The sequence below is a fragment of the Schistocerca nitens genome, chromosome 2 (genome assembly GCF_023898315.1).
Source record: "Schistocerca nitens isolate TAMUIC-IGC-003100 chromosome 2, iqSchNite1.1, whole genome shotgun sequence".
Classification (NCBI taxonomy): domain Eukaryota; kingdom Metazoa; phylum Arthropoda; class Insecta; order Orthoptera; family Acrididae; genus Schistocerca; species Schistocerca nitens.
The window spans coordinates 986,527,457-986,543,975 of record NC_064615.1 but is presented as its reverse complement, the minus strand read 5'-3'; the positions used below and the strand labels follow the sequence as shown (position 1 = coordinate 986,543,975).

Below are 16,519 nucleotides of genomic sequence, written 5' to 3'. Positions count from 1 at the left end.
ACTTTCGAAGTACTCACAGTACATGTTCTAAAATCTTACCACTGTAGGTGGCCAAAATATTTGTAGATGTTCTCAGTTGTTTCGAATTAATGGACACTTCTTTATTTACCTCTACGTCAGTTTTAAGACTCAATTTAAATTATGATTTGTTTTAGCACGTCGATTTACACATCAATTACTATGGATGCTCCGACATAATCTTGGCCTGAACACTTTCCCGCAGTTAGTTTATTTCGTTCATTTCTGTGATGTCCGAGAACTAACGCAGATCGTTGTCTGACTTGGGTAAATAAGGCAAATGATTCCTAAATCTTTACGCCAGAATAATAAATAACTGATTAATTTTACAAATTTTTCTGCTTTTTTTCCCATTGTAATTTTTCCGTATTGTTTTCCCTTATTCTTTTCTTACATTGGCACGTTGTCGTCAGGGGCTTTACCCCCGTTAATCCCAGCCTAGTTATGCCACTGATATTATCGCTGGAAAGTTTCCTTAGCTATGCGGTGATTATTTTCGCATATCCTCTTCGAATGTACAACACGTCACGGCGTGACGTAGTTCTCAACAATCCAAGAATCGTTTGTGTGGCTCACGGCGTTGCTTAGCAACAGTCTGAGGCGTGGCGACTGGCGTGCAACGTGAATGTGTCCGTCCACAGTCAGCAAAATCTGAGGAAAGTCGTGAAATGCAGTAAGGACACGGAGAAAAAGTGTGATCGTTCGAGTGCCAATCCCAGGAATGAGGGGCAGAAGCTGCCAAGAAGTCAGAAGGTAAGCTGTTGACAAAAATGTGAGTTGTGCCAATCCGCCGCAACCAAAACACAGGCGTCAAATCAAATAGGTTGCATCTTTCTGCGGGCGCGTAACATAAATATGGAGATCCTCGATACTGAAGGGTGGCTTGATTTTTAAAAACCAGTCATCCAGAGTATTTAGCAGCTTGCGTTGCTTAAGAATTTATTTTATGAATTTTTGGATTGCATGAAAATCGAAACACTATAAATTATACATTCTCTTACGAAGTTTTAATGTCTAATGATCTATGTAGTCACTCATAAAAATGTTGTTCTGCAAGTCGAGCGTATCACCGTTAGGTCGGAAACGCATTTTCCATGCACGTATGATAAGAAGTAATACATTTTTCTAAGCACTGCTAACGCTTGTAGAATAATTTCGAACACTGAACTGCATTTTATCAGAAAATTAGTTTACCATTTAAACCATAGGTGTCTGATAAACGGAATGAAATACCATTTTAAATTTTTGTATCTGCTTAGGTTTAATGAAATAAGGTGGGTCATCTTTCGTCTTCGTGCCAATGAAGTTCGTATCCTCAGTCCCAGTACAGTCCGCCATGATTTTCGTAGCTTCTCGTCTCCCTAGTGCTGAGTCTGTAGAAGTCGCAGGAACTGGAGTTGCTAATATGTTGATTCTTCCCGATGCCAACTTTGACGATCAAACAACACCATGCACAACAAGCCTGTTTAATTCTTTGTCTCACTTCGGTGATAACGGTTGCTAATTTGGAACAGTGAGTAGCATTTGTACGTGACCTCTTCCGCCACTGTGTACCTTCTGGTATGACACACGTATCAATGGTATACTGTAAGAATACTCTCGGAGCATTTGTTGACGTGAGTAACGGTATATGATCTCGGATTAATATTCATTTTTTTCTGGTTGCCACCGAGCTTAGCTTTCCATATTGATTGCAAAGAGTATGTTCAATGAACGTATCAATACATTTAAATCGTTTCAAATTCATTTAAATACAACATTGCTGTTACATTTAACTCTGCATGTTACGTCTGCCTTTGTTTATGAGGACATAGACGCATTGAACATATCGTCGTCTGCTAGCTGAATTTGACTGAATGAGCCGCGTATCCAGAATTATATCCAAAACCAGCTTTAACTGTTCAATACAGAACAACATTTCACTTGACAGATAAATGACGCTTACTTTTTTACATTTTAATTCATCCTTTCTTTTCGTTTGCTTTTTTCATGTCCCATGGGTCCTTCAACCTAGGTGGCGCCGGGAAAATATCCCATTTTTCCCCCGTATAATTACGTATTAGCACACAACTTTAATCTGGCAGTAAATTTTAATTTTCCATGATGAGGATGGAATACATGTAATGGTATTTGCTATCAGTCTAAAGCATAAGATGCTTTAAAAAAGTGTAATTGCTGAAAGGATCGTAATGTCTTTCCCTGCAGAAGATGGTACAGTCCCTCTAATAGAAGTTCCCAAATGTAATGGACACACACACACATATGTATATATTTTGTTGTTGTGGTCTTCAGTCCTGAGACTGGTTTGATGCAGCTCTCCATGCTATTCTATCCTGTGCAACCTTCATCATCTCCCAGTACTTGCTGCAACCTACATCCTTCTGAATCTGCTTAGTGTATTCATATCTTGGTCTCCCTCTACAATTTTTACCCTCTACGCTGCCCTCCAATGCTAAATTTGTGATCCCTTGATGCCTCAGAACATGTCCTACCAACTGATCCCTTCTTCTTGTCAAGTTGTGTCACACACTCCTCTTCTCCCCAAATTGTATTCAATACCTCATCATTAGAATGAGATTTTCACTCTGCAGCACAGTGCGCTGTTATGAAACTCCCTGGCAAATTAAAACTGTGTGCCGGACCGAGACTCGAACTCGGGACCTTTGCCTTCCGCGGGCAAGTGCTCTACCAACTGAGCTACCCAAGCACGACGCACCCCCCGTCCTCACAGCTCTACTTCCGCAGTACCTCGTCTCCTACCCTCCAAACTTTACAGAAGCTCTCCTACGAACCTTACAGAACTAGCACTCCTGAAAGAAAGGATATTGCGGAGACATGGCTTAGCCACAGCCAGGGGGATGTTTCCAAAATGAGATTCTCATTCTGCAGCGCAGAGTTACAAGACCAGATCAGTCAATCATCCAGACCGTTGCCCCTGCAACTACTGAAAAGGCTGCTGCCCCTCTTCAGGAACCACACGTTTGTCTGGGCTCTAAACAGATACCCCTCCGTTGTGGTTGCATGGTTGCACCTACGGTACGGCCATCTGTATGTGTGTGTGTGTATTACACGCAGGCAGAGAGAGAGAGGGGGGAGGGGGGGAATTACGTTGCGATTTAATACACGTGTATTGTTTTAAATCTCCGGTGCCGACTTGTTCCCGTGAGTTAAAAAGAATCTCTCTAGGAGCTGCCGGAACGCCGTTCCGGCGTTTCGGGCCAAAATTATGCCCTGGCACTGCTACAGAGACTCTCAGGCCGTCTCTTGTGTCTAGTCCACTGAAAAGAAATAATTTCCAGAAACATGAACATTATTATTACATAAAAATGCAACCACCATGGACATTGCGAAACTAATGAAAACATAAAAAATTACCTATGCCTTGAAAGTAATGGAGACGCGGCCGGACCCGACGAGACACTATTCTTGAAGAAACTGGAAATTTTAGGAAGAATGCATCATGTCAGGCTTACTTCCTAAGATGTGAAAAGAAGCAAACGTCACCGTGGTGCTTAAGCCCGGAATGGCTAGAGAGAACACAAAGAATTTTAGGCCGTTATCACTGCTATGTATCTACTATAAGCTACTCGCGAGAATATAACTGACCATATCAACTCCATACATCGAAGCTGACGTTCCTACAAACCAAGAAGATTTTCGATCAGGGTGAAACTGTTGGCGATGAAATGTGATGGCTGACAAGCTACGGTGAGAAAGGCTTCCAAAACTGGCCTGGTTCTCATAGATACTACTTCACCTTAGGGTACAGTATGGGCTGGGGGCTGCTGCTTAATTTAACTAGAATTACCAAATGCAGACAACATTTCACGTTACTAAAAACATGTTAATGATAGGAACAGCAAAGTTTCACTTCATGGTATGAATAGCTAGAGCATGGTCTGCCACAGGGTACGGCATTAGCACCTAGCATTTTTAATCTGTATATTGCTGACAAGTCAGACACCAAATCATGTACATTTGCATTCGTGGAGGATCTGGCCAACGCATTCCAAAGTAAAAATTTAAACGACCTTTACAAGTCATTGAAAGCAAATCGGGAAGTACTGAACACCTACTACTCCAAACCCTGACAAAACGATAATGCATCTTAACAACAGATACAAATAGCTCTCCATGAATGGCCAACGCATCAGGCATAAGGATAAGCGGAAATATCTGGGAGTGCAATTAGATGGCATCTGACATAAAACCCACATGTATAAGCTAACCTAACCCAACATAAAATAACCTAACCTAAACTAACCAATCCCATAATGCTGTAATTTAGTGAGTGGCTGGAATGACATGGGGTTGTGGGCGGGTTCATGCAGGACTTCAGCATTAGCTCTTGTCTACAGAGTTGCTGGATACTGTTCGTGCCAGCCGCGGTGGCCGAGCGGTTCTAGGCGCTTCAGTCCGGAACCGCGTAACTACTACGGTCGCAGGTTCGAATCCTGCCTCGGGCATGGATGTGTGTGATGTCCTTAGGTTAGTTAGGTTTAAGTAGTTCTAAGTTCTAGGGGACTGATGACCTCAGAAGTTAAGTCCCATAGTGATCAGAGCCATTTGAATAATTTTGAATATTGTTCGTCTGTCTGAATGAGAAGTGCACACATAGCTGGACGTTCTGTTAAGGAGATAATGCTAGTAATCTCTGGAATACTGGTGCCTGACTCCCCGTCCTATCAAAAATAGAGCCCACTGAAACTAGGCGATCACAGTTAGCCACAAGAGGAGATCTCCCTAAACAGAAAGACCTAGATCCCACAAAAAGACTTAAATCCAGACCACCTTTATGGGAAATCAGCGAAGAACTGCAAGACTTGTACTCGACGACAGCTTGGAAAGAAATATTGACTGTAAGTGGACGCAAAACCGATATTTGGTGGATGACCTCGACAAAAAAATGGAAGGACTCAATCTACCTAGGAAACTGTGGACAACATTGAACCGTGTCCGAACGAATGTGGTAGACGTAACGAACTGATGAATAACTTGGCCTACCGGACAGTCCTAAATGAAAGTGCCAGCGAAACCAATCAATGGACCACTTGCTTGTGTGTGAAGTACATAGATATGGGGGCGAACTGAAGGACATACACAGACACATAGCTTTATATGAGCGTACGTGAAGAACGTTGTAGTTTATGCACGGTGAGTGAAAAAGGTTTATCCAACTTTGGACAGACACAGAAATTTGTTGAGGTACATCTACATCTACATGGATACTCTGCAAATCACATTTAAGTGCCTGGCAGAGGGTTCATCGAACTCCCTTCACAATTCTCTATTATTCCAATCTCGTACAGCGCGCGGAAAGAACGAACACACATATCTTTCCGTACGAGCTCTGATTTCCCTTATTTTATCGTGGTGATCGTTTCTCTCTATGTAGTTCGGTGTCAACAAAATATTTTCGCATTCAGAGGAAAAAGATGGTGACTGGAATTTCGTGAGAAGATTCCGTCGAAACGAAAAACGCCTTTCTTCTAACGATGTCCAGCCCAAACCCTGTATCATTCCTGTGACACTCTCTCCCATATTTCGCGATAATATAAAACGTGATGCCCTTCTCTTAACTTTTTCGATGTACTCCGTCAGTCCTATCTGGTGAGGATCCCACACCGCGCAGTAGTATTCTAAAAGAGGGCGGACAATCGTAATGTAGGCAGTCTCCTTAGTAGATCTGTTACATTTTCTAACTGTCCTGCCAATAAAACGCAGTCTTTGGTTAGCGTTCCCTACAACATTTTCTATGTGTTTCTTCCAATTTAAGTTGTTCGTAATTGAAATACCTAGGTATTTGGTTGAATTTACGGCTTTTAGATTAGATTGACTTATCGTATATCCGAAGTTCAACGAGTTCCTTTTAGCACCCATGTGGATGATCTCATACTTTTCATTATTTAGGGTCAACTGCCAATTTCCGCACCATTCAGATATCTTTTTTAAATCGTTTTGCAATTTCTTTTGATCTTCGATGACTTTTTTAGTCGATAAACGACAGCGTCATCTGCAAACAACCTAAGACGGCAGCTCAGTTTGTCTCCCAAATAGTTTAAGTAAATAAGGAACAGCAAAGGGCCTATAACACTACCTTGGGGAACGCGAGAAATCACTTCTGTTTTGCTCGATGACTTTCCATCACGTAGTACGAACTGTGTTCTCTTTGACAGGAAATCACATATCCAGTCACAAACTGAGACGATATTCCATTAGCACGCAATTTCACTACAAGCGGCTTGTGTAGTACAGTGGAAGCCTTCCGGAAATCCAGAAATACGGAATCGATCTGAAATCCCTTGTCAACAGCGCTCAATACCTCATGTGAATAAAGAGCTTGTGGTGTTTCACAGGAACTATGTTTTCTAAACCCATGTTGACTGTGTGTCAATAGACAGTTTTCTTTGAGGTAATTCATAATGTTTGATCACAATATATGTTCCAAAATCTTGCTGCATATCGACGTTAACGATATGGGCCTGTAATTAGTGGATTACTCCTACTACCTTACTGGAATATTGGTGTGACCTGTGCAGGTTTCCAGTCTTTGAGTACGGATCTTTCGTCGAGCAAACGGTTGTATATGATTGTTAAGCATGGAGCTAATGCAAAAGCATACTCCGAAAGGAACCTAATTGGTATACAGTCTGGACCAGAAGACTTGCTTTTATTAAGTGGTTTAAGTTGCTTGAGTACTCCGAGGATATTTTCTTCTACATTATTCATGTTGACAACTGTTCTCGATTCGAATTCTGGAATATTTACTACTTCTTTTGTGAAGACATTTCAGAAGGTTGTGTTTAGTAACTCTGCTTTGACAGCACTGTCTTCGATAGTATCTCCATCGCTATCGCGCAGAGAAGGCATTGATTGTTACTTGCCGCTAATATACTTCACATACTCCAGAATCTCTTTGGATTTTCTGCCGGGTTTCGAGACAATGTTTCGTTGTGGAAACTGTCATAGGCATCGCGCATTGAAGTCCGCGCTAAATTTCGAGCTTCTGTAAAAGGTCGCCAATCTTGAGGATTTTGCGTAACTTACATATTTTACGTAACTTACATATTCGGTAGATACGTCGCTTTATAGCAAACAAGCTCAAGTTTGATTCTTGTAGTGGATCAGTAATGAAATGGCTACTTCCATAGGTGCGGGGAGTGCACGCTGTGTGTTTTGGTTCCACGAAACGCACTCGGCAACAACTGTTCGGCGTAAGTTTCAAACCGAAAACGCTAAAGAACCTCCAAGTATGCCTACAATTCACTCTTGGCACGCCGGCCGTGGTGGCCGAGCAGTTCTAGGCGCTACAGTCTGAAACCGCGCGACCGCTACGGTCGCAGGTTCCAATCCTGCCCCGGGCATGGATGTGTGTGATGTCCTTAGGTTGGTTAGGTTTAAGTAGTTCTAAGTTCTAGGGGACTGATGACCTCAGAAGTTAAGTCCCATGGTGCTCAGAGCTATTTGAACCATCTGAACTCTTGGCACAAGAAGATTGTTGAGGCTGGTTGTTCAATGCGACATGGTAAATCGCCAAGTGGCCCGCGTGTTGAAGATTATGTCAAGCACCTTATGGAGAGCTTTGCCAGCAGTAAAAAAAAAAAGAAAAAAAGAAAAAAACTATCAACGCGACGTGTGTCTCGCAAGACTGGCATTTTGCGAAAGACTTGTTTTTAAATGAGAGGCCAGGGTGTGCGTGAACCGAGGGTCGCTAAGGAGAGGAGTGACGCAGAGGAAAAATGTTTTGTAAAAATGTCTACCCTCATGTTGACAGTTAGCTTTCTTTTATGAGGGGGAGTTGTAGGCAGCACTCGCAATGCATCATTGTATAAAAAAAAGGTTGTTAGAAATGAGAAGTATCAATTGCCTCACTGACTCATTAGTTCGTGGTTAAATACAACACCTACGAAAGCTAAATATCGCCTATGTTTTGAGATTTTAAAAATAAAAATTTCAACGAAAATTATTTTTCATTTTTATGTTTAGGTAGGCGCTAGTGTTGATGATGGCAGGGAAAGAGACAGGGTGGTACTAGCTATGGTCTGATTCCACTAAGGGGTAGTGGTTTAAGAAAGGTTGGGAGCCACTGCGCTAGAGGGATACGGGAGCACACCCACGCGAGGACACAGCTCACCCACTCTCCCGTCGGAAGTCCAGTACCATCAGTCGTGCTGGAAACAGTGAAATGGAGACTTCAAAGGAAGGGCAAATGGTTCTAGTGCGTTCCTGACAGCGGAAGGAATGCGGAGATTGGAAATTCGTTGAAATACGGAATACGTGTATGGAGGGCAGTACTCGTCCGTACACGTCGCGCGGGCGATTCAGTGAAGGGCGAAGTCACTGACAAATGAACAACGGGGCTGGAACGCCACACCGCATTGTCGATACCATTGCCTAGCAGGTGGATGCACTCATTATTCCGAGACTGGCGAGCTACGGTAGCAGCCATTTCCGCAGAGGCAGGATCGAGCACCGAATGTGTTCACGCCGTCATTAAAGACGGAAATATCGCAAAGCTTGTGCCCAGTAGGTGCCTCACAGTGTTTAATCAGCACAGAAGAACTTCGAACAGAACTCTGCCTTATACATCTGCACTGCAGTACGAAGTAAGTGAATTGAGTTTTTGTCGCAGTAGCCTCTGGAGACGACACATGGTGCCATCGCATCAGAGTAAAAAAAAACGAAGTCGTCAGTGGAAGTGTGCAGGATCGCCGCCTCCCAAAAACCCGAGGCCGTACACATAAGTACAAAACCAAAAATTAACCCTTCTTATCTAATTTCTGCAGCATGACATCGCTGAACGCGCAGCGATTATCACAGACCTTTACCACCCTTCACAAGGTGATCAAATCGAAACGACAAGAACAGTTCGTCTGCGGTGTCATTCTATTCTGTGACATTGCAAGACGCTATAAGGCAAACGCAGTCAAGGAAATCTTGCAGACATTCAAATGGGATGAAATGATGATTAAATCAAGAACCCAAGCTGTCGACAGGAGTTGCTTGGGAGCAATCAATAGGGACAGTTCAAAATGTGTGCCCCGACCGGGACTTCACCTCGGGATCTCCTGCTTACATGGCAGACGCTCTATCCATCTAAGCCACCGAGGGCACAGAGGATAGTGTGACTGAAGGGATTTATCCACTGCACACTCCCCGTGAGACCCACATTCCCAGCTTAATGTCCACACACTAAATTCGTAGTGCCGTTTTCCATTACACTCATTACTCGCGGCAGACAATCTTACCAAGTCCCGTAAGACTTCGGGCAATGCGTGTGAATCCAGCACAAAGAAGAAGGTCAATGATTGGTTAGACTTAACTATATGAAGATGGTATCTGTTCTTTCGGACATGTCCGAAATGCGGGGTCCTCAGACACCTTCCATACTGTATAGACCTGTGTCTCCGTGATTATGCAATTTCTGGTGTGTTAAAGAAGGTTCTGAGGAGCAAACGATTCACCTCGGACGAATACGGCAAGCAGCACGTTCAGAACTGGTTCAGAACGCAGCCCCAGTAATTTTGCAGTGGGACAAAGCCTCGACAGTTTTAGGAGAAATATAACTCCTTTTAGAATGATGGCAGAAAAGAATAAAAGAAGTGAAAAGGATATCCACAAAAAGGCAGGTCGAAAGCCACGAACATACTCCGCTTCTCACTGCTGTCATAGTTCCAAAAGAGTTCCAAGCTGCGTGCAATATGTACAATGCGGTGCTTACGACCGCCGGAGGGTTAAGGCTCGGAAAACAGCTGCCTCTGCTGCTCCATGCACGTCCGCACGCCTGAACTCTGGTAAAATATTCATGACCTGTCCGTCAACGCTCCTGCTGCGTAGAGGCGTCGCTACGGTGCTGTCTTTCCATGCAGGAGCAGAAATACTTGGGAGCAAGCAGAGCTACAAGACAAAGAGTAACAACATTCGCGTCATGTACGTTCTTCGGGAGTTTAAATTTCATTTCAGTTTTTTATATTAAATTATTGATATCATTTTTCAACAAAGACACCTTGATTTTCAACGTATCTGGCTTATCATTGCCCAAGCTATCCTATAATCTCTGTAAAAAAATGTTTTGATTGCACAGCAAGCCTCGGTTGCTCCGTTTCTTTCACCTGTTGACCGGAGCTGAATCGAAGGTTATTAAAGTATGTTTAAGTGGACCATCTCCAGTGATGATTCATTTCAGAAACGTTTCACCTTCGTAGGGTGACGATCTTGTACGTGCTGACAAATTTTCACACTGTTACGCTTCCGCTCTTATGGAGCTGTCATGGAACCCGCCTCGTGCAGATCTGTAGAAAGTTGAAGCTGTTCTACGCCATTGGGTATGCAGAGCCATTAATAATCTGAATACGGTTTGCCACATAATCAACAGTCACTCGCCTTGGCCGGCCGGGGTGGCCGAGCGGTTCTAAGCGCTACAGTCTGGAACCGCGCGACAGCTACGGTCGCAGGTTCGAATCCTGCCTCGGGCATGGATGTGTGTGATGTCCTTAGGTTAGTTAGGTTTAAGTAGTTCTAAGTTCTGGGGGACTGATGACCTCTGATGTTAAGTCCCATTGTGCTCAGAGCCATTTGAACCACTCGCCTTGAGGGTTGGACGTATATACGTAGTCGAGTGTTGGAAATGGAGTAAACGGGCAGGACTTTTAGCGTAGTGCTTATTATAGGAAGATTTTTCTGAAGAAAACTGTTAGAAATTATTAATCTGATGGAAAGTGTTACAGACACAGCATTTATGGAGCAGAGAGAGTGGACTTGCATTATGGATAAGTTTTTAAGGTAGTAATTTTTGCTGGCGCATACTGATAACGTTAGCGATTCTTGCAACCAAACAATCCACATCCTCTCCTCAGTTTAGGTCATTTCGGTTTAATTAATTTCAGTTTGGATAATCGTAAAAGCATTCTCTTGTAAGACCTTCGTAAATAAAGTAAAGTTGTTGGTTTTCTGTGAGTTTTATGTACTTGTGAATTAACAGTTTAAAATACAGTGTTGTCATTATAATGAACGAATTAATATTTTCATTTCAAGTAAGAAGTTATTTTTTTTGTATGAGAAAATCATCTCAATCCTTCTCTCAGTAGTTTAGTTTTACTTTAGCATGCTTTAGCTGGTGTGATTTCTTCATGCCGTGCTATTTGGGGATGATTATACTGTAATTTTTCAGGTGAGATTATTTTCATATTTTGTTGGTTCTTTCGTTTCTCTTCTCACGTGTCTACTGCGCAAATTCTAAGTATTTTCTTTGTAATTCAGATTTTTAATGGGCCAGTGAGCAGTGTGTTTCGTAGTGTTGCTACGTAATTTCTGTGATTTAATTTCTTTGGGCAGGTGGCCGGCCGAAGTGGCCGTGCGGTTAAAGGCGCTGCAGTCTGGAACCGCAAGACCGCTACGGTCGCAGGTTCGAATCCTGCCTCGGGCATGGATGTTTGTGATGTCCTTAGGTTAGTTAGGTTTAACTACACTCCTGGAAATGGTAAAAAGAACACATTGACACCGGTGTGTCAGACCCACCATACTTGCTCCGGACACTGCGAGAGGGCTGTACAAGCAATGATCACACGCACGGCACAGCGGACACACCAGGAACCGCGGTGTTGGCCGTCGAATGGCGCTAGCTGCGCAGCATTTGTGCACCGCCGCCGTCAGTGTCAGCCAGTTTGCCGTGGCATACGGAGCTCCATCGCAGTCTTTAACACTGGTAGCATGCCGCGACAGCGTGGACGTGAACCATATGTGCAGTTGACGGACTTTGAGCGAGGGCGTATAGTGGGCATGCGGGAGGCCGGGTGGACGTACCGCCGAATTGCTCAACACGTAGGGCGTGAGGTCTCCACAGTACATCGATGTTGTCGCCAGTGGTCGGCGGAAGGTGCACGTGCCCGTCGACCTGGGACCGGACCGCAGCGACGCACGGATGCACGCCAAGACCGTAGGATCCTACGCAGTGCCGTAGGGGACCGCACCGCCACTTCCCAGCAAATTAGGGACACTGTTGCTCCTGGGGTATCGGCGAGGACCATTCGCAACCGTCTCCATGAAGCTGGGCTACGGTCCCGCACACCGTTAGGCCGTCTTCCGCTCACGCCCCAACATCGTGCAGCCCGCCTCCAGTGGTGTCGCGACAGGTGTGAATGGAGGGACGAATGGAGACGTGTCGTCTTCAGCGATGAGAGTCGCTTCTGCCTTGGTGCCAATGATGGTCGTATGCGTGTTTGGCGCCGTGCAGGTGAGCGCCACAATCAGGACTGCATACGACCGAGGCACACAGGGCCAACACCCGGCATCATGGTGTGGGGAGCGATCTCCTACACTGGCCGTACACCACTGGTGATCGTCGACGGGACACTGAATAGTGCACGGTACATCCAAACCGTCATCGAACCCATCGTTCTACCATTCCTAGACCGGCAAGGGAACTTGCTGTTCCAACAGGACAATGCACGTCCGCATGTATCCCGTGCCACCCAACGTGCTCTAGAAGGTGTAAGTCAACTACCCTGGCCAGCAAGATCTCCGGATCTGTCCCCCATTGAGCATGTTTGGGACTGGATGAAGCGTCGTCTCACGCGGTCTGCACGTCCAGCACGAACGCTGGTCCAACTGAGGCGCCAGGTGGAAATGGCATGGCAAGCCGTTCCACAGGACTACATCCAGCATCTCTACGATCGTCTCCATGGGAGAATAGCAGCCTGCATTGCTGCGAAAGGTGGATATACACTGTACTAGTGCCGACATTGTGCATGCTCTGTTGCCTGTGTCTATGTGCCTGTGGTTCTGTCAGTGTGATCATGTGATGTATCTGACCCCAGGAATGTGTCAATAAAGTTTCCCCTTCCTGGAACAATGAATTCACGGTGTTCTTATTTCAATTTCCAGGAGTGTAGTTCTAAGTTCTAGGGGACTAATGACCTCAGCAGTTGAGTCCCATAGTGCTCAGAGCCATTTGAACCATTTTGGGCAGGTAGCGGTTTTCCAGTAATAGGTTTGATATAATTTCCTGCAGAGTGAACGCCAGTTGGTTTTGTCATTATGTAAATGTGTGCACTGAGACACGCTGTTCGCAATATTAATTTCAGTAAAACCTTTTTATAACAGAGGACAGTACATTCAGTTTTGAGTAAAAAGCAGGCAAACATTTTTATGCTCATGTACGAAACGATTGGGTCAGAGCAAAGAAATTAAAATATTTTCAGACTCAAGACATTAAATTGTTAAATATTGGCATCAGTTCTATTTATAGTTGGATGTCCCGGTCTTTCCCCGTCCTTCAAGACCATTGCACTACTTTTTAACTGTTCAGTACATTGGTAAATACTTCTCTGCGATAAAACATTGTCCCTGTATTATGCTGAAAGTCTATGAATTGTCGCACCTGGTACGCCTTCAGACCACAAAAAACGGATTACGGAACGCTGTCCTTCCAAAGTGCAAACAGAGACTGACGGAACCATCTTTTCGTAGCAAGAGTACAAAGTGCACTAACGCACCAGCCAGGGTAGCCGAGAGCGCTGATGCGCTGCTTCCTAGGCACAGGTAGGCGCGTCGCCCCGGATCGAATCCTCCCAGAGGATTAACGACGAGAGCCAGTGTGCCGGCCAGCCTGGATGTGGTTTTTAGGCGGTTTTCCGCATCCCACTAGGCGAATAGCAGGCTCGTCTTCACGTTCCGCCTCAGACATCTGAACACCGTTCCGTGGATTACACTAGACGCAGACGGTTTGGGTACACTAATTCCTTCCCAGGGGGTATGGGGTGGCGACAGGAAGGGCATCTGGCCACCCCTTACAACGAACGTCCCACACCTGATTCACCAGCAGACCCCGCATGTTGGGATTAATCCTTGGAAAGAGAGTCCAAAGTGAACTAACGTGATAACTTTGCAGCTTACTACAGGTGGACAACAGTGCCATCTAGGGGATGATGAGCACACAAAGCCATAAGCCATAACCAGCATAATGATAATTAGAGTAAAATTGCAAATACTAGTTGACTTACTTTCGTACTTACCACAGTGGGAACTACTCGTTGGTTTGCACCTTTTTGGTTTCTGAAAGCTCAATTTCGATGCAGGGAAACGTCTGGTGAGTGTTCGGTTTGTCCACATTACGTATGAATATTCGGAAGATGCATGTGCTCTCTTTCTCCCCCCCCCCCCTCTCTCACTCTCTTTCTCTCTCATTTCATAGGTTGGATATATTCTCGAGTATTTTGGTAGAAGGGATTCGTAGTCTCCTTTGTTAAATCAAATAAAATGAAAAAAAAGAAACTTCATACAATGAGAAGGCCTGTAACGTGGAATCGCCAAATCGTAAAACACAAAACACAGAGTAATGTTGTAACCTTCAGGTGTTAAGTTACTGTGATGTTTTTGATGTCACTGCAGAAGCAGCTCAGCATACGGCGTCGTACTGTCCTCCCATTATGTTAGTGAACCTATAGACGAGATACTTATCGGTTGTCCGCAGCTCGTGGTCGGGCGGTAGCGTTCTCGCTTCCCGCGCCCGAGTTACCGGGTTCGATTCCCGGCGGGGTCAGGGATTTTCTCTGCCTCGTGATGACTGGGTGTAGTGTGATGTCCTTAGGTTAGTTAGGTTTAAGTAGTTCTAAGTTCTAGGGGACTGATGACCATAGATGTTAAGTCCAATAGTGCTCAGAGACATTTTGAACCATTTTTTGAACTTATCGGTTAATTCCTAATGAGTGAACCTATGTATTCTACTGTGTGTCATTGTTAATGTGTAACTGACACTGTTGGGACAGCAAACCCGAGACAGAAATTTGCAGTACTGAATGCAAGCTTGAGGACAATAGCGTGCACAGCCGGTACCGTGAGTAACTGCAACAACTTTGTTTCGAAACAAGACCCTACAGATTACTACCGGGCAATCCAACTAGTCACCCGGACATATTGGGAACTAACTTAATCATGTGACAAGGTGCACTCACGTTCCCATTCAAAGCAGAGCGCTTTATTGCCTTGTAGTGACAGCGCGAAAGCTGATCGAGGAATTGTTTTTCGCGAGGAGCCCGACAAGTGGCTGTGACATCACCTGCATAGCACAGTAACTAGACATGGACAGTAAATATTTTATTGATGGTGTAGATAAATGTGTTGTTAGACACCAGTTTCTGAGGTATTGTGAACAATACAAGTGAGCAGCACCTTTGCAAAAATTTCGCACTTGTGATGGATGGGACTTCAAAGTTTGCAAAGAAACTGTGGTGTTTGTTTTTAAAACGTGCCACAATGAGCGAGTCGTCACGTGCGTCGGAGAGAACATGCTTGCACAAAAAGAGCATACTACGCTGGATACTTTGAGAAGAAAATCATGTACTTAAAATGGCCAGTGATATCTCCAGATGAACCGTGATTTCATACACATTACACACTGAATACGTGACTGTGTGCGAGGAGTATTGTCAATCAACAGTGCCAATTATCTTTTCATTGTTGTGAACACAGAGTTTCGTTTCGTGATCACTTCTCCCGTATGACGATAATAGAAAAATTTGGACTATTATATAGAAATCCAGAGGAAAAATCAAAAATTCGTAGAGACAAGAAAAATCGAAGTTTTGGCATTAATTAAGGACCACCAACCCCATTTCATTACTCCACTGACGAAAGTTTGAAATAAAAAAAGTCTTCTAGGGTTTTCTCTTACAACCACAGACAAAATACTACAGGGTGTATCGAAAAGAATCATCCGATTTGGCACGTCGGTATTTCTAAAGCTAATAAACATATACAATGAATTTTGTTTTTTGATGAACCAAAAACTCAAAACGTTTTTTTTCTCACCTTTGCGTATGTGTACAATATGTCCCCCTTCAGATGCATGGCATATGTCAATGCGGTATTCAAATTGTTCCCACACTGTAGCGAGCATGTCTTGAGTTGCAGCTTCCACAGCTGCTGTTACGCGATGTCGCAGTTCATTCATTGTTGTTGGTAACTGAGGCACAAAAGCAAAGTCCTTTATAAACCCACACAGGAAATAATCACATACGGTCAGGTCCGGTGACCTTGGAGGACAGTAATGTATCATTTGGCCCAATGCTGCCATTCTTTGAACTTTTCGATGTACTCCGCCAGTCCTATCTGTGGCGGATCCAACACCGCGCAGCAGTATTTCGCGACCGATCCAACGTTCAGTAACCCTTTGATTTAAAAATTCCCGCACTTCCAGATGCCAGTGTTTCGGTGCCCTATGCTGTTGGTAGATGACGTCCTTCAAAACAGACTCCAACTGTAGGAAAAGAAAGTTTTCAAGCGTATCGAGGTATGTGTTTCTCGTAGCAGTGTTGTCGGCAAAGAAAAATGGTTTATACATCTTTTCCCGTGAACTACAAAGGCTAAAATGGCTCTGAGCACTATGCGACTTAACTTCTAAGGTCATCAGTCGCCTAGAACGTAGAACTAATTAAACCTAACTAACCTAAGGACATCACACACATTCATGCCCGAGGCCGGATTCGAACCTGCGATCGTAGCG

General features: G+C 44.3%; 1 non-coding gene across 1 annotated transcript; it reads right to left on the bottom strand.

Annotated features, from left to right (window-relative positions):
• Positions 1-2,651: 2,651 nt before the first annotated feature.
• Trnap-cgg (transfer RNA proline (anticodon CGG)) lies at positions 2,652-2,726 on the bottom strand. The gene has a single exon. It is a non-coding gene; the product is annotated as a tRNA-Pro (tRNA).
• Positions 2,727-16,519: the final 13,793 nt, after the last annotated feature.